An 18,780-nucleotide genomic window follows, 5' to 3' on the forward strand; every position below is an offset into this window, starting at 1 on the left:
CTTCAGAATTACTTATGCAGTGCTGACTTCATACGAGATTAAACTTCGCAATTGGGAGGGGAAGGTAGGGAACAGTCAAGGGAATCAAAAAATGACTCATGATATGCATAGTCGAGAGCGAGAATTTGCTGTTGGTGAAACAGTGTTTATACAAAACTTCGGTGGTGGATCAAGTTGGTTACCTGGTGTAGTAGTTTCTGAGACCGGACCCTTGTCACACCAAGTCGAAGTGGGGGGCCAGATCACCCGCAAACACATGGATCATTTGAGAAGAAGGGAGATACCCCAGCAAACCGATGTTCCACCTGTAACCATTGTAGAACCTGTAGTCCCCATTGTGATTGATCAACCAAGGATAGATATACCAGGTGTCTCTGTCAGAGTGGATAACACTGAACTGCTTGTACCTAAGGAGGTACCTGATGTTGCTGTGCTTCCAGAAATAAAGATTCTGTAAGAGATTCTACAGTCGTGGAGCGACGACATTCCACCTGGATCAGGAAACCACCTGAGAGACTAAATTTATAATTTCATGACTGTAGCTGTTCTTGTAAATACAAATTGTAAAAAAAAAATTAAAGGGCGAGGAATGTAGTAACTGTAGTTTTAAGGAATGTAGTGGCTGTAGCTTTAAGTTTATTATACTGTGTAGTATCATGTGACAGTGTGAACGAATCAGCCCTAAGCGTGGGGAACCTTAGGGATGGAGTTTATGTCTGGTTGTGGATCTTGATGGAAGCATGTAACTGTTGCTGAAGCCCTGTAAATAAAGTTCATTGTTTCTTATGAGAAGCCTGTCTGGAAAATCAAGTTTATAATTTGGAGACAATAATTCTGGACAAAGGTAATAGTCTCTTGAGCAAATGTGAATTAATTAAGAAAAACCAGCATGGATTTGCTAAGGGAAAATCATGTTTAATTAACTTGCTTGACTTTTTTGATGAGGTGACAATGAAGATTGATGAGGAGACAATGAGGATTGATGAGGAGACAATGAGGATTGATGAGGGGACAATGAGGATTGATGAGGGTAATGCTATTGGCTTGATGTACATGGTGTTCAAAAAGGCATTTATTACAGTGCTATAAAGTAAGAATTCATGGAATAAAAGGGACAGTAGCAATATGGATACCTAGTTGGCTGAGTGGCAAGAAACAGTGGGCAGAATTTTACATTCGGCATGCGGTTATGCACCCAACAAGCCCAAGCGTAATATGACGCATGATGACATCAGACGTGCGTCCTGACATCTTTGCGCTCTCGTGCGATATTTCATCCGGCAAGCACACACTGGAGTCGGCTGTGCGTCTGCCAATAATTGAAGGCCTATTAGGGCCATTAATGAGCTAATTAAAATCAAATTAACACTGCCCATCCAACCTAACGGATGACGGGCAGGCGAAAAGACTAAGTGGCCTTTACATTTTTTAGGAAACCTCATCCATGAACAGGATGAGGTTTCCTAAAGCAAATAAATATTAAATGAAAACTTTATTTTGGAATTAAAAACATGTCCCAGCTCATGTGACAGAGTCTCATGAGGGGGCATGTTTTCTTTTAATTTTTAATGTCTTTAATAATTTAAAAAAAAACACTTCAATCTCTCTGGGGCAGGCAGCTCGATGCCTCACGGAGATTGAAGCGCTCTTTTGTGTGCACACGCGAACTTTGCACCAAGCCCTCTCTCCCTCCTCTCCCCACCCACACAGGTAGTGCTGAGGGCTGCCACTCACGATCCACGCAGGGCGGTCGTTAATTGGCCCACCCACGTGAAACCGCAGAGCGGAGCTGATCACGGGCATTGGTCAGCTTCTCGATCATCCCCGCCCGTTCCTGCTGAGCCCGCCTGCAAGGGAAAAATCCTGGCCAGAGAGTAGTGGCTAATGAATGTTTTTCAGACTGGGATGAAGATTTGCAATGGAGTTCTCCAGAGGTCAGCGTTAGGACCCCTGCTGTTCCTGATATATACTGATGATCGAGAACTTGGTGTTCAGGGCACATCTGAACTATTAAGGCTATTAATTTTGCCCCAAATCATTGTCGCTAACAACTTTTCCACCACGGAGGTTAAACTGACTTGAAGAGTTTACCTTTACACCCTTATTTGATCAAAGGTGTAACGTTTGCAATTCTCCAGTTCCCTGGCATCAGTCTAAGGAAGATTGGAAAATTATGGACAGCGCTTCTGCAATTTGCATACTCACTTCCCTCAGTGTCCTTGGATGCATCTCATCCGGTCCTGGTGACTTATCCACTTTAGGGTCTGGAATACTTTGCCTGAGAGCACGGTGAAGGCAGATTCAATCTTGGAATTCAATAGGGAATTGGATTATTATCTGAAAAGGAAGGATGTGCAGGGGTATGGGGGGAACCAGGGGTGGTGGTGGGGTGAGGGTGGGGGCGTAGCACTAAGTGAATTGTTCCTTCGGAGATCCAGCACAAACACAACAGCCCAAGTGGTCTCCTTCTATGCTGCAATCATTCTACGATTCTGTGGTTATTGTGAAATGTAAATAAAGGATTAAGGTGCCTTTTGCATTGCACCACCAAAGTTGGAAAATGCAAGAAATAACTTGAAATAAATCTAGAAGTTCTGATTAGAAGATGGCAGCCTTTAAGAGGAGAAAACTGAGAATGATAAGAACCTCTATATATTGAACACTTAGGAAAAATGAGCTAGAATCGAAGATGGTGAAATTTGTTTTCATTTCAATGCAATGTGGATTTTACCAGCCCTCTGGGGATGGGTTGGGAGGTGGGAGGGCCTGTAAAATGCTGAGGGAGTCATCCTCCCATTGGCATGCCATCTTCTCAATGACAGGGAAGACTGCAGACAGCCCTCCTGGCCAGAGCCCAATCAAGCTACTTAAGTGACCAGTGAAAGGTTGGGGCAGACGGCCATTTGGGGAGACTGCCAGGTAAATCTTGGCAGCTTCTCAATGGGCCCCAGAGGGAATGTAACTTTCTTTGGCCCAAGGATGGGCCCCCGGGCGACAATGGCTGCCCCTTCGGCAACACCACTGCCTGCCCTCAACATCTCCCCAGCTCCTCCACAACAGGCTCTCTCTGGCTGGCTCTGGCACCCCCCACGGGCACCCCCACTTACTTGGTTGTAAGGACGCATCTTCATTGATGCACCTTCCTCCTTCACTCACAGTGGTGTTGCTGAGGCTGCTGATTGGTCAGAAGCTCATGGTCCAGCCATCCTTCGTAGGGACAGCCACCAGGCAGCAGCCAATTAATTGGCTGTTGCTGACAAGATAAGGCTCCAGGCCCCACTGATCACCGAAATGGGGTTGTCCTTCCAATTTAAGAACAGGAACAGGAGTAGACCATTCGGCCCCTTGAGCCTGCTCCGCCATTCAATAAGATCATGGCTGATCTTTTTGTGTTTCAATTTCCACATTCCCATCTAACCCCAATAATCTTTGATTCCCTTGCCTAACAAGACTCTATCTACTTCTGCCTTAAAAATATTCAATGACCCCGCCTCCACCACCTTCTGAGATTGAGAATTCCAAAGTCCCACAACTCTCTGAGAGGAAAAAATTCTCCTCATTCTGTCCTAAAGGGCAACCCCTAATTTGAAAACAGTTATACTTTAGGCAGTTGGCTGGACCCCTGCCACTAGGACTAAATTCAGACAATAGAATCAGCATCTCATCATCAGATATCGAGGACCAATTAGACTCTTTGGTATCTTCGCTCAATTGGACAAGTTTCTCTTGAGGTGGGGCATCAATGAAATATATAGGCTACAATTTCCTGGAACGTTTTGTTGTAACTGTAGAGTAAGGGCGGTGTTGCACCATTCTATTCCCAGGAAATTCATGCATAACAAATTTATGCTGGGACTGAATCACTGCTATCCTCAAATTTACCTGGTTATTTGTTTTGCTTCTGAAATACATCAAGCGAAACGCTCTGCTACTCATTTACATAGCCGTGCCTCAATGCAAAATACCGACTTATGAATTTACTGGATTGGTATGAATGGTGCAGATTTTTGTTGGTTTTCTTTGTATTTTTCTTGAATTTTTCTTGCTGAGGCCTTCACTGTACTTAATCAAAGTGCTGACAGTGTCATAACATCCAAAATGTTTTGGACCCACCCCTGTCCAAAATGCATTCAGAAGGACTAAGCAGCTGGTGTAGTCTTCTTAGTGGATATACTCCAGTTCTGAAAAATAACAAGAAAGGAATAGGCAAACAAGCTCTGGATAGTGAGGTGCCACCTATACATTTCTCTATTGGTTGTGATGCATTTGCACTTTCTTTATGTATCAGCCTAGGTAATTGGGTTCTGCAGGAAATTAGGTATAAATTCATGTCGGCGAGTTGTTTTTTTCAGTCATTCTCAGCATGTGAACATAGCAGTCAAGGCCAGCATTTATTTCCCATCCCTAGTTGCCCTTGAGAAGGTGGTGGTGATCTGTCTTCTTGAACCACTGCAGTCCACCTGGTGTGTGTACAACCACAGTGCTGTTAGGGAGGGAGTTCCAGGATTTTAACCCAGCGAACGTGAAGGAATGACGATATAGTTCCAAACCAGGATGGTGAATAATTTGGAGGGGAATGTGTAGGTGGTGGTGTTCCCATCTGCTACCCACAAACATCAGCAAAACTTTGGGGCAATTTCTGCATAAGTCCAATCTGCTAAATTTCAGCTCATCTTAGACAAGCTTAATAGTGAATGTGTGTTTAATAGAAATAATTCCTTATAGTCTAGAATGAGTGTGAGCTGTACTTGATTGAGGAAAAACTATTTTTAACTATTTTTAAATTAATTTACAAGATGTGGGCTTCGCTGGCTGGGCCAGCATTTATTGCCCATCCCTAATTGCCCTTGAGAAGGTAGTAGTGAGCTGCCTCCTTGAACTGCTGCAGTCCCTGTGATGTAGGTACACCCACAGTGCTGTTAGGGAGGGAGTTCTAGGATTCTGACCCAGCAACAGTGAAGGAAAGGCAAACATCACTGACTCCCCCACTATCAACATCCTGAGGATACAATTGACCAGAAACTAAACTGGAATAGCCTTATAAATACTGTAGTTACAAGAGCAAGTCACATGCTGTTCTGCACACAAGCAGTCCTGTGTTGTACCTTCACCAGGCTGACACCTCATTTTTAGGCATACCTGATGCTGCTCCTGTCACGTCTTCCTGTACTCTTCATTGAACCAGGGTTGACCCCCTGGTTTGATAGTAACAGCAGAGTGGGAGACATGCTGGTCCATAAGGTTGCAGATTGTGGTTGAGTACATTTCTGCTTCTGCTGATGGCACACAGAACCTCAGGCTTGCTGAGTCTTGAGTTGCTAGATCTGTTCAAAATCAATCTCATTTAGCACGTTGGTAGTGCCACACAACACGATGGAGGGTATCTGCAATGTGAAGATGGGACTCACTTTTGTGGAATGAACCAAGGTCTCCACAAGGACTGTACAGTGGTCACCCCTACTGATACTGTCATGGACAGGTGTATCTGCGGCAGGCAGGTTAGTGAGGATGAGGTCAAGTATATTTTTCCCTCTTGTTGGTTCCCTCGCCACCTGCCGCAGACCCAGTCTAGCAGCTACATTCTTTAGGACTCAGCCAGCTGGTTCTGTGGTGGTGCTACTGAGCCACACTTGGTGATGGACATTGAAGTCCCCACCCAGATAACATTCTATGTCCTTGCCACCCTCAGTACTTCTTCCAACTGGTGTTCAACATGGAGGAGCACTGATTCATCAGCTGGGGGGGGGAGGCAGTACATGGTAGAGAGCAGGAAGTTTCCTTACCCATGTTTGACCTGATGCCATGAGGCTTCAGGGGGCTGGAGTCAATGTTGACTCACAGGGCAATTCCCTCCTGACTGTATACCACTATGCTACCACCTCTGCTGGGTCTGTCCTGCCGACGGGACAGGACATACCCAGGGTTGGTGATAGTGGTGTCTGGGACACTGTCTGTAAGGTATGATTCCGTGAGTATGACTGTGTCAGGTAGCATGAAAGGTAGAATGCAAAGGTAAAGATTTACACATGGACTGAACATTTTTATGTTATAGGAATACTTTCACTATTCCTATGATGCAAGGAAACCTATGTTCATTTACTTCTTTTTAATTCATTCACCTTTCCTTCAATTTTTCAACCTTTCTGTGTGGAGGGTGATGACTTGTATTGGGTTATGATGCACCAATTGCTCACCCCATTGGTTGATTCCACATAGGTGAGCCCATATAGTAAAGGGCTGAAATTATGAATGCAATCTTCCAGTGGGGAGCCTCACCCAGTGGGAAATAAGATCAGGAAATCACAAACAGCTTTGTGTTTTCCCAATTGAATGCTGCCAGCAGATGGGGCTTTCCGTCAGCACTGCACATTCAAATAACTGGTCCTTAAATGCTGGTAGCCATTATGACCATGCAGCTGTTATGTCAAGGATTGATCACGTCAACATGTGTACACACTCAACAAAGTTGGGGAAGGGTCAATTTTTGGGGGGTCAGTTGCATGTCTAGCACAGTTAACTTAAATTCAAATTCTCATTGTCAAGTGAGTTAGTGTGTGTTAAGCAGCATATCTCACCAAAAAAGGCAGCAGCACATTGACACGATTGTGCTGACCACAAGCACAGGCTGACACAGTGGCCCATCAAGGAGACTATCCACCACAAGTAGGTGTGAAGTTTAGCAGCAGCTATTGGTCTGCCTACAACCTGAACACCTTAGTCTTGAACATATGAGTATGTGTTTGCACATCTGGCCTCCAGTCAATGAAATCCAGTAGCTGTGTCAAAATCTCTGAATTTCCTTGTCAGTTACACCTTGGATAAGAATGGACACACTGCAGTTTGAATGCTGTCAGCCATCCTGATGCTGCTCACATCCAAATCTCAGTTTTTCCATCACCAACTGCTTAATTCCAGCTCCTAATCCTGTCCTTGGCAACATTTATGCATATTACAAATCTGAGTCCACCTCCAGCATACCGAGTGACAGGCTGATGTAGAAAGGAGCTCTCTCCATGCACTTTTTCTTACAAATCTATCTCACAGCTCCCGGCCTGCATCTCATGCATGGACATGGGGAAGCTTTTCTGCTGCATGACTAAAAGATTTTAAAAGTTGTTTGAAATGTAGTCCGCTGTCTACTGTTGTTGGGATTTCAGAACTACGCTGTGTCACCAGACAGAACATCTAAGCTGGTTTATTCACCCCCTCCCTCGCTGTAGATGATGGGATCACAAGGGGCCACGATCAAACTTAGGATAAGCTTGATTGAATATCAATTGAATAATAGAGCACTTCCCTGCTATGTAACATTTCTCAAGTGTTCATTCTGTTAATTGACCATTTTTTCTTGAAAACTACATGGTTGTGGGCAGGAGTAGGAATTGTCCAAGCATGACAAATATCATGAATGTTGAGCAGGTTTAATGGATCAGCTGTTTTTTTTTTACTTGGCCATCATTTTCTAAAACTGTATTTTTATCAGCATCATATTTTCATCACAGAGTGGCACATTTCAATGGACTCACATCATTATCTTGAAGCAAAATGGCAGCAACCCCTTGGGATTGCTCATATAAAAGTGATTTTATACTCTAAAAGCAGAAGTTGTTTTACAATTGGCTATTGTATATGTCTAACCAGGACTGGAAGCTAACCAAGCTAATCTTCAATGGAATCTTCTATATACAGATGTGGATCTGCCACGAGTTCCTCACTCGAGGCATGTTATTTGAGTGGATGTTAAGTGTATGCAGCAGCATCTCACAGCAGGGAAAGGGAAAATTAGAGGACAGAGATATGCCTGGCTGTGTTCAGTACTTTCAGGCAGCTGGCTACCACGTGCAATAGTGCAGCCTGAGATGGCGCCATATGTTTGCCTCCTTGGCTACAGCTGTCAGACCGGGAAGATGGAAAAAGGATAAAAATTCAGGAATAAAGGGAATCTTATCTAATCGCTCCCAAAAACAAAGAGACATATGATTAATTACTGTCTGAAAATAAGGCAGAGTTTACCCAATTCTCACCACGGAAATAAAAAGGGAACTTACTTATATACCTACTTAAAATGAAAGAAATGTGCCTGGTTTAGTGCATTGTGAGGTATTTATAATCTTTGCAGAGCCTGGTTGATGCTAATTGTTAATTGCACAGATGCTCATAACAGTAATGCTTGAAGCATTAATAGGAAAGAAAGGGTGTTTGCAATAGCCTTATTCACTTCTGTACTGAAAATTCTGAGGTGATTTTCAATGCCTTGGCAAATCTGCAAGCCATTTAATGCAAGACATTTTTTTGTAAGTTGATGCTACAAAACTCTAATGAATTTGAATACTCAGGGCAGTGTGATCACAAGTGAATTTTCAGTGGCTGTGGACGAAGTGAAGGGGAGCAGATAATTTTAATTGTCTTATGACCTCAAGCACTTTCTGCAATTCCCTTACAGCAGTTTAACTCTGTCACATGCAGTGTTGCATGCTTTGAGAATGATTTACTTTTTTATTTCATTGTTTTATCTGATCTATTGTACTGCTGTGTTTCAGCATCCCCGGTTGATCTCATGGCCTATGCTGGGTGTTGTGAAGATGTTGAGAAAATACAATTTGAAGGTCAACACATTGTAACAGCCTTAAGGAACAATTGTCAATCCCTGGTTTTTTAAAGCAGTATCAATGACTCAAATGATGTGCCTTTGCAGCATCCATGGCATTTATATTTCATTCAAATGAAATCTATTTCTGGGATTGTGAAAGATGTAATCTAACAGCTGGAGTTGCTATACTGCCTAAAATTGGTGCAGTCACCTCTAGACATTAAAGCCTAAGTTTTCTAACTACAAACAGGCCGCAAACAATCTTGTTGGTGGTTTTTGCATATATACTGGCAGTGGGCAAGGGTGCTTCCAGTATGGATTTGGACATTTAACTCCTAAATATCAAGGTTGAGAAGAGTTGAGAGAAGGTTAATCAAACCAAATCAATGGTTCTACAATGCTGATCTTAGAGGCCTGTTCATTGCTGGACTCTCCTGTACATAGTGCCACTGTGAGGAAAGTGATATATCATTCATCCAGCCCAGAATAAGAAAAAGGCTTGACAAATATTTTATCCTGAAAATTTTGCCACTTTAAATCTATTATGCATTACAGGATATGTTCATCTAAGGTACATAATATCTAAGAAGGAGAAAGAACTTGCATTTATATAGCATCTTTCACCACTTCAGAGTATCCCAACACACTTTAAAGACAATTAAGTACTTTTTGAAGGGAGTCAATGGTGTGATGTAGCCAGTTAATTTGTACACATCAATGTGCCACAAAAAGTAGCAAGATAAATGATCAGATGAGCTCTTTTAGTAATGTTTAGTGAAGGATAAATGTCAGGCAGGGCAATTTCTCTGTTCTTTGGATAGGACAAAGTGATCTGAAGGAAGCTTTGTTTTAATATCTCAACCAAAGGGCAACACCTATAGCAATGCAACAATCTCTCATTACTACATTAACGGCTTAAAGATTTAACCCACGGCCTTCTGCTATCCCTGAGCCCAGCCTAGCTCTTAAGCTCACATTCCTTTCTTCAAATTTACAAGTAATATTGCAATAAAATACCTGATTAACAAAATGTACTTGCAGTTATGCACTATTTTATAGGCAGCAAGTTTCCACAATCAGCAATGAAATCAATAAACTTCATAATTAATCTGTTCCTTGGTGTTTGGGTTGAGGCAGAAAGACAAACCAGGATTGTGGGAAAACTATCTTCTTTTTTGCTACCCATGCAAACAGTACTTCAGTCTAAAAGATGGAAGATCCAACAATCCAGCACTCCCTCAGTACTACACTCGAGTGCATTTGCTTATGAAATTTCTGTTCCTATTTTGACTTACGTCGCACAACCTTTGGCACTTAGACAGGGATTCCAGAAACTGAGACGGCTCCATCACTGAAACAGTTTTATCCCTCAAAAAAACAATCAAAGCTGCACTCTGGTTGTAAATATAAAATTGTGTTTTTGCATACTTGATATGAATTTTTCATGCCCTGGATAAATATATACAAGTAGTTTTATTTAAATAAAAGATATGCACATAAAAAATTGTGCTAATTTGAGCAAAGCTACTCGGATACTGGAAAATGTAGGGTTGTTCCATTGTAGAAGGTTTAAGGAGTAGAGGCTAGTAGAACTGGCATTAGTTTACAGAGACATCCCTGGCTTATTACAGATGTAGTTGCAGGGGAACATTGTGTGATTTTTAATCGACGAAAATAAACCTGAATATCTTTTATAATGGTTTGTCTCGTCAACTTTATGGCTTATCTCTGGGGATTGCTTTCAGCAGAATTAATGCATGGGAGGTTGCAGCACTTAATGGCTGTATTGTATGTTAATTAGACCGTTAAAATGACAAACTCCCCATGTTACACTGCATTGCTGTATATTATTTTGCAGGATTTTTGTCCTCTTTGCGATCTGATTGCTGTAAGGCATATTTTGAAACATAATTATAGCACTGGTCTGTAGCAGAGAGTAGCTACAGAGGCATCAACTCAGGAGAAAACTAACAGCCAAAATCTGACAGGCGTCACTCATTTCAGGTACCAGCCAGTTTCTGATTCACTATAGATAGTTAACTTATGAAGGACTACAGTGGATTGGTATTCCATAAAATTGCAGCAAATCTAACATTTATTTCGAAACTCCCATCAATGAAAAAATTATTTCAGAACACTCAGGCACTGAGTTGAAAAATGCACTGCCCCTATGTGCAGTAGGGTTACCAACCTCCCAGGATTGCCCTGGAGTCTCCAGGAATTGAAGATCAATCTCCTGGAGAAAAATCATAGGGGTATTAAAAAAGGTAATTTTTTTCTCTGAATATTTCACTTTACCAGGTGCAAAAATATTAAAAATGGGGGGGGGGAAAATGGCTATTTGGCTAACAGTCAAGCATGATCCAAATGGGTAATGAGGCCTTTTACTTTCTAATTAACATAGGAAAGCAGTGTGCAACAAGGATGAATGTGTTGGCCAACTAATTGCTGGAGTGTCAGGGGCAAGTCACCTGATGAAACCTCCAGGAATATATTTAATCATTGTTGGCAACCCCATGTGCAGACTGGGGCATTCACTGCAGGGAAATCTCAGGTTGAAATTATTGATATGCTTTCAGGTAGCTTATATCAGCTAAGACATCAAGAAAGGTATTGCAATTGGCATCAGCATGTTAGGGTTAGGATGGGGACAAAGTGGAACTCAGCCAGTGACTCCTCCTGGAAAGGATGAACATTGGGTGAGCTTGGGATACTCATCCATGAAAGCTCAGTTTTCAAACAGGTTAGTCTCGGGATTTACACATGAGCAATGAGCACTTGAGCAAAGTACCAGAGAATGGCTGGCAAAACTGCATCCGCTCCCCACTGTCAACCCCTGCCCCTCCACCCCAACGCCACTATATCACCACCTTCAGGAAAGGAAAAAAAATCAAATCACTGGGGGAAATATTTATGGTGATTTTGATACATTTGTTTGTTGTTAATGTATTATTGTTTTATTATTTTTAATTTATTGTGTAATTAAAAAGCAATTTTCATTTACTTAAACATCCTTTTATTTATTTTGTTCCAGGAAAAAGGCCTTCAGTCTAAAAAAATGTTTCTAGTTTCTCACATCACAGCTATGCCAGCTGAGATCTTATTATTGAAGCAATGCTGATGCACAAGCCAGACAGGTATTTATAACAATTCCATTCGTTCTATACTCAAGCACAGTACTCTATTTCATCTGGGAGGAATTCGCTGCAAGCATGGAGTCCATAATCCTCTGACCAGCCCTTGAAATCTGCAACAGTGACAAACAACACATTGAGATCATGCTGAACTATCCCCTCCCCCATGTCTTGACCTTTTGTAAGCAAAAGTCAGGAATCCATCAAAGAAGGTACAGAAAATCTCTATATAATTTATGTGAGCCTAATACCATGAATGCAGTAGGTAACCAGGACGACGCTCCATTAAATCTTACAGATGACTTTACCTTTATTATGTGAGACGGAGTGCTGAGATTTATATTAATGGATATATCACTATGTTTACGAAAAATTGCATAGGGTTTCTTAATTGCTGCCGGAATTTTTTTTTACTTTTCTTTCTCCAGCAGAACAATAAGCCCTCACTTTAATTAGTAAATTTCATAGGGGCATATAGCATGAGAGCAGGAGTAGGCTATTTGGCCATTCAAGCCTGTGCCACCATTCAATATGATCATAGCTGATCTGGTTATGGTCTCAGTTCCACTTCCCTGTCTGCCCCTCATAACTCTTGACTTACTTGTCTTACAAAAATCTGTCTAACTCTGCCTTGAGTAAATTCAAAGACCCAGCCCCCACTACTTTCTAGAGGTAGGATCCATACACTAAAGACCCTTTGGGAGAAAAAGTTTCTCATCTCTGTCTTAAAAGGGAGACGTCTTATTTTTAAACTATGTCCCTTGTTTTAGTCTCCCTACAAGAGGAAGCATCCTCTGGGTATCCATCCTATCAAGTCTTCTCAGTTTCAATAAGCTCACCTCTCATTCTTCTAAACTCCAATGGGTATAGGCCTAACCTGTTCAACTTTTCTTCATAAGACAACCCCTCCATCCCAGGAAGAGTCCAATGAACCTTCTCTGAACTTTTTCTAAAGCAATTAAATCTTATTTTAAATAAGGGTAGCACAACTGCACACGGTACTCCAGATGTGGTCCCAACAAGGCCCTGTACAACTGCAACAACACTTCCCTACTTTTATATTCCATTCCTCTTGGAATAAATGCCAAAATTCCATTTGCCTTCCTAATCACTTGACGTGTCTGCATACTAACTTTATATGATTCATGTACCAGGACACCTAGCTCCTTCTGTACCAGTGAGTTCTGCAAGCTTTCTCCATTTAGAATGCTTTTCTATTCTTTCTGCAAAAATGGACAAGTTCACATTTCACATAACATACTCCATCTGCCAAATTTTTGCCCACTCATTTAACTATATCCCATTGCAGACTCTCTACCTCTTCTTGACAACTTACTTTCCTACCTATCTTGGTGTCATCAGCAGTTTTAGCTACCACACATTCGGTCCCTTCATCTAAGTCATCAACTTTCAGTTATTGCTTTAGTAAACGATTCTTTTAACTCCACTAGAGAGTAACATTTGGGCCAGAAATTACCACATCTCACGGCAACTGACCTTATACAGGCTTTTTACCTCAGTATTCAGTTTACACAATGTTTGCAGCACAATTGCTGGAACGTTGAAGTTGTCATTGTGGAACAATGTCAATATCATCACATCTGGGAACTCACAATGTCATGCCTAATGGCATATCTCCTAAATCAGTGAAAGAAAGAAATAGAGAAAGAAACAGAGTGAATGAGAGAGAGGGAAATAGGGCAAGTTTCAGTCAAATCAAGAGATGGATAAAATGGATTAAGGGAGAGAAAAGAAAACAAAGACTTTCATTTATGTATCTTTCTATATATTTTTATATGTATATTTCATTTCACGACCACCGAACATTTCAAAGCACTTTAGAGCCAATGAAGTATTTTTTGAAGTGTAGTCCCTGTTGTAACTAATCTTGCATTCGGCAAGCTCCCACAAACAGCAATGTGAAAATGACCTGTTCTTTTGTGATGTTTATTGAGGGATAAATATTATAAATAAATACAGGATACTGAGGATAAGGATAACTCCCCTGTTCTTTTCAAGTGCCATGGGATCTTTTACTTCCACCCAAGCAGGAAGATGGGGCCTTAGTTTAACATCTAATCCAAAACATAGTACCTCCGACAGTGCAATACTCCTTCAGTATTGCCTTGATTTTTGCTCTTAAGCTCGAAAGTGAGACTTGAGCTTGGAACCATATAAGTCAGAGCCACATCTGACACTCCAAAAAAAAGAAAAGAGACAGAAGGGAATAATAAGAAAAAAATAAAAAAAGAACAAGCAGAAGTTGAGGAGTTCTGTCCTCACAGACCTGGATACCAGGAATGAAACAATTGCGATTAATGTCTGGAAATATAATTTGCACAATTCCATCAGCATATGGCCATATCCAATGCCACATCTAGTGTAATATCCTGAAGTGGCACTGCGGAGGTCACTTGTAACTCCCTATGCCACCCCGTCCCCCAACAACCCTCCACCTGCATGGTGGGAATAGTGCATTGGAGAGGGTAAAATTTTGTGAGTTCACTTGCCAGCCAATACCATTACACCCTACCCAGCAACATTTTACCTTTGCTGATTCTGAAGTTGGCTGAGGTTCCCAGGCAAGTGTTGGCCTAATTTAATTCAAAACCTTGCAGCCCAATGACGCCATTGGTGCTGATTTGTATGATGCATTGGGAAGATGGGCCGCCCTAAAACAACCTGATAGGAGATAGCGGAGTGGCCTGAGGAGGCCAAAGTGAGTTCATTTTTTTTATTCTTTGGATGGATTCTTTGGAGGGCCCAGAAGGAGCATCAGTGCTCTTCCGTGCTCGGAATGAATCTTTGAACCTTCCTTTACCAGTCCTCCTTCTCCCTCCACACACCAACATCGTATTGGGAACATCCAATATCTAACAATTACTTCATGCTGGGGACAATTCTTTTGGGTTTCCAGCAATGTCCAGCTCCTGCCTCAATTCCCATTCATGTGCCCTGGCCTCAAATAATGATAAGCATTTGAAAATAGTTTTACTTTCAAATCTTACCTAAAAAAATGTCTCACATTCATGCTCCAGCATGATTTGAAACCATTTAGAAACATAAACTACAGTTGCAGCCTGAGGAAAAATGCTCTTTGAGTAGTTTCCTTGAAAATCATATTTATGCTTATGGGATTTTTCCATTCAGATCCAGTATCCTGTGAATTACAGGCACAGTGCAGTTCCAAGCTCTGTTTAGCTGATAACAATAGGTCTGGGTAAGAAAGCAACTTAAATCATAGACCTTTCCAGATGCTGAAGCCTCTGGTTGGGATCTTACGTTTGCAAATTGAGACTGGAGCTGTCCCATAATTCAGGAGGCAGGTGGGTGCTGCTCACCCACCATTTTTTAAAATCATTAATGGGCAATTAGACTTGTTAACAAGCCAATCGACCTGAATATCAACCTGCTCATGCCATAATCTGGTTAGTGTAGGCAGGCGGGTAAGAGTAGGGAGTCTGCTATTTCACAATGTGGGGTGAGAAAGCAGAAGGGGGCTACCTTCTTTGGGGGGGAGGGGCTTGCCTGTGCACATCAGGGACATCCCCTTCAAGATGATACCCCACCAATTGTGCCTCCTTGCCTGGCCCTTCCCACCACCCCGTCATTCCCTCCCTAAGGTGCTGGATCTGTCCCCACCCAAAAATCATGGACATACCTGAGTCCTGAATCCAATGCTCTCTTCATTGTTTGCCTTCTTGCAGTCCCAAAAGTGCCCTCTAATGGGTTCTGGCACTGTTGGGACTGCTAGAGCTGCCAACCAATCTAATTGGCCAGCAGCTCTCGTGAGCAGGTCTCCCTCCAACCAACAGGTGCAAGTCTCACTCTCTGCTCACTATAGCTGTTTTAAGGCGAGCTATAGGTCACCTCCCCACCGCCCCTCCTCTAAAACTGAAGAACTCTATTTGATAGGTAACTTTAATCATGTTATTGTGAAATGTGTATTTTTTTAATACTTTGATTATGTTACAACCCCGATTTTCAACATTGGCATAAAAGATGGCAGTTTGAAAAGTTTTGCTGTTTATTAAATTATTTTGATTATTTCCATTTCCATGCTTCTTTAAATTGCAAGTATTTTCTCTGCTGATAGATTTCTGATTCAATGCTGTTTTAAGATAATGAAATGTTGGTGAACGAAGTGAAATTTGCATGTGTTACAGTGTGATGCTGAGTGTGACACAGGAGGTGTGATGAACAATGGAATATTTGTGCACGGGGATCTGAGTAAAGACTAAAGAGCTGCCATTGTATAGCATCTTGGTAAGGCTGGGGTATTGTGTACAGTTTTGTTCTCTTCACCTAAAAAAAGGTATATTTGCCATAGAGGAAGTGCAATGAAGGTTCACCAGACTATCCCTGGAATGACGGGATTGTTGCATAAAGAGAGATTGAGGAGACTGGGCCTATATTCTCTTGAGTTTAGAAGAATGAGACATGATCTCATTGATGTACACAAAATTCTTACAGGGCTCGACAGCATAGCTGTAGGAAGGATTTTTCCCCTGGCTGAGGGCTCTAGAACCAGGGAACACTGTCTCCGAATATGGGGCAGACCATTTAGAACCAAGATGAGGAGGAATTCTTTCACTCAGAGGGCGGTGAATCTTTGGAATTCTCTACCCCAGGGAGCTTCACAGCTTAGTCATCGAATATGTTCAAGACAGAGATTGATAGATTTCTAGACATTAAAGACATCAAGGGATATGAGGATAGTGCAGGAAAATGGCTTTGAGGTGGAAGAGCAGCCATGATCTAATTGAATGGCAGAGCAGGCTCGAAGAGCCAATGGCCTCCTACTGCTTCTATGATCCTATGCTCTTATCTTAATAATATATAATACTCATAAATTAAAAGTGATGCATGTAAAGAGTATATTAATAATGCTTTTATGTAAACAGGTGTTTACTTACAGATATAGAGATCTTCATGTTGCTCCAAGTGCTCCCTCATGCATGCTCCCCTCCTAGGTGAGACAGCCAGTCCATTCTATGCTGCACATGTGGCCACCACACTTTGCTCCTGCTCTCTGGCTCGCGCCAAACCCGCCTTCAGCATCCCACATAAGGACTTTTGCATTATTCCACGGACCCCCTGGAAAGTTTCTATGACCCCCAGGGGTCCATGGGGACCTGTTTGGGAATGACTGTACTAAATGGTTTACCATGTCCGTACTTGCAGATGGTAGTGATGGTTGTCTTTCGAGTTCGAAGAAGACAATGGATGTGCAGACTCATCAACTATGAACACTGAGATGATTATGTAGTCTCAGTCTGGCTGCAGAAAGCTGGATACAGTTGGGGCATTGGAACTCGTATATGGTGACATGGACAGATGCTGCACTGTGACATTTTTCACGGGCAGCAATAAGATGTTGACATCGATCCTTTTCGAAAGTGACAGAAGCCCTACGATCAGGGCTCTCCAGCGAGTTACTTCTTGTGCTGATTGTTCTAGCTCATTAGGCTTGATGCCGCATCACTTCAGATCTCACTTAAGCACGTCTTTGTAGTGCTTACATGGCCAACCTTCGTTTCTTTTGCCAGGCGTTAGCACTCCATACAGCAGTTGTCTCGGAATGCGATGGCCCTTCATTCTAATTACACGTCCTGCCCAGTGCAGCTGGGCTCTCAGGACCTTTGCCTAAAAATTTGTTGTCTGGGCTCCGTCTAAGATTTCAAAGTGAGTGAGCCAGCGGATGGAGCAGAGTACATGTGAAATTGTTCCAACTGCCTTATGTGTTTGCAATATAGTCCAGGACTCACAGCCATAGGGGAGGGAAGCAATCACAAGAGCGTTATATACCTTGATCTTCGTGGACAGTCTAATGCCGCAGTGAGTTTTCTACTCTGGCGTGAAGCTCTCTGAGCACCTGGTTCACCTTGCTGATCCTAGCTGATATCTCATTTTCAAATGAACAGTCATTGGAGATAATGGTTCCAAGGTATATGAAGCTATCAGCAGTTTTCAGCCGGTGGTATGGTGGCATAATGGTTAGCGCTGCTGCCTCATAGCTCCAGGGACTCGGGTTTGATCCTGACCTTGGGTGTCTGTTTGTGTGGTGTTTGCACGCTGTCCCCATGTCCACATGGGCTTCCTCTGGGTGCTCTGGTTTCCTCCTACCATCCAAAGACATGTTGGTAAGATGAATTGGCTATGGTAAATTGCCCCTTAATGTGTGTGTGACTGTGTGCCCTGTGATGGACTGGCATCCTGTACCATGCCCATTGCCTGTCAGGAGAGGCTCTGACTCTCTGTGACCCTGAATTGGATAAATTGTTTCTAGAAAAGTGAGTGAGTAAGCATTCTTCAGCTCTGTATCATCGATGGAGATGTTTGGTTGAATAATGCTAGAGTTTAACAAGGGCTGGTATAGAACCTCAGTCTTCCTGAGACTGATAGTCAATCAAACAGCTTTGAAGCCTCTGAAAATCTGTCAGCCATGATCTGCAGCTCTCACATTTTGTGAGCCATTAAGGCACGATCATCACTGTAAAGGATTTCCTGGATGAGTTTCATGGAAGTTTTGGTTTTTGCACTGTGATGACTGAGGTCAAAGAGTAAGCCATCAAGCCAATGTTGGAGATACACTCCCTCTTTGAGATCCTTGACAGCATGGCTAAGGACACAGGTAAAGGGCAGGTAAAAGAGGACTGGTGCTAGAACACAATCCTGCTTCACTGCATTCAAGATCTCAAAAGGAGCTGATGATTTACCATTTAAAAGGACCTGGCCCATCAATCTGTCGAGGAATAGTTGTATGATCTTGACAAATCTTTTTGGACAACCATGCCATTCCAGAATTATCCAGAGGGCCTCCTTGTTGCCTTGTTGACTGTATCAAAGGCCTTTGTGAGGTCAACAAAAATGAAGTAAAAAGCCATGTTCTGCTTGAGGCATTTTTCCTGGATTTGTTTAACAGTGAACGTCTATCACTGTGCTGCAACCTGTTTCTGCTGCAATGATAAGTCTGTTCAGAGTGATGCTAGCAAAGATCTTTCCTGCCAAGGACAGAAGTGGGATACACAGTGGTTGCCACACTCTGCTGCCTTT

The sequence above is a fragment of the Carcharodon carcharias genome, chromosome 3 (genome assembly GCF_017639515.1).
Source record: "Carcharodon carcharias isolate sCarCar2 chromosome 3, sCarCar2.pri, whole genome shotgun sequence".
Taxonomy (NCBI): Eukaryota; Metazoa; Chordata; class Chondrichthyes; order Lamniformes; family Lamnidae; genus Carcharodon; species Carcharodon carcharias.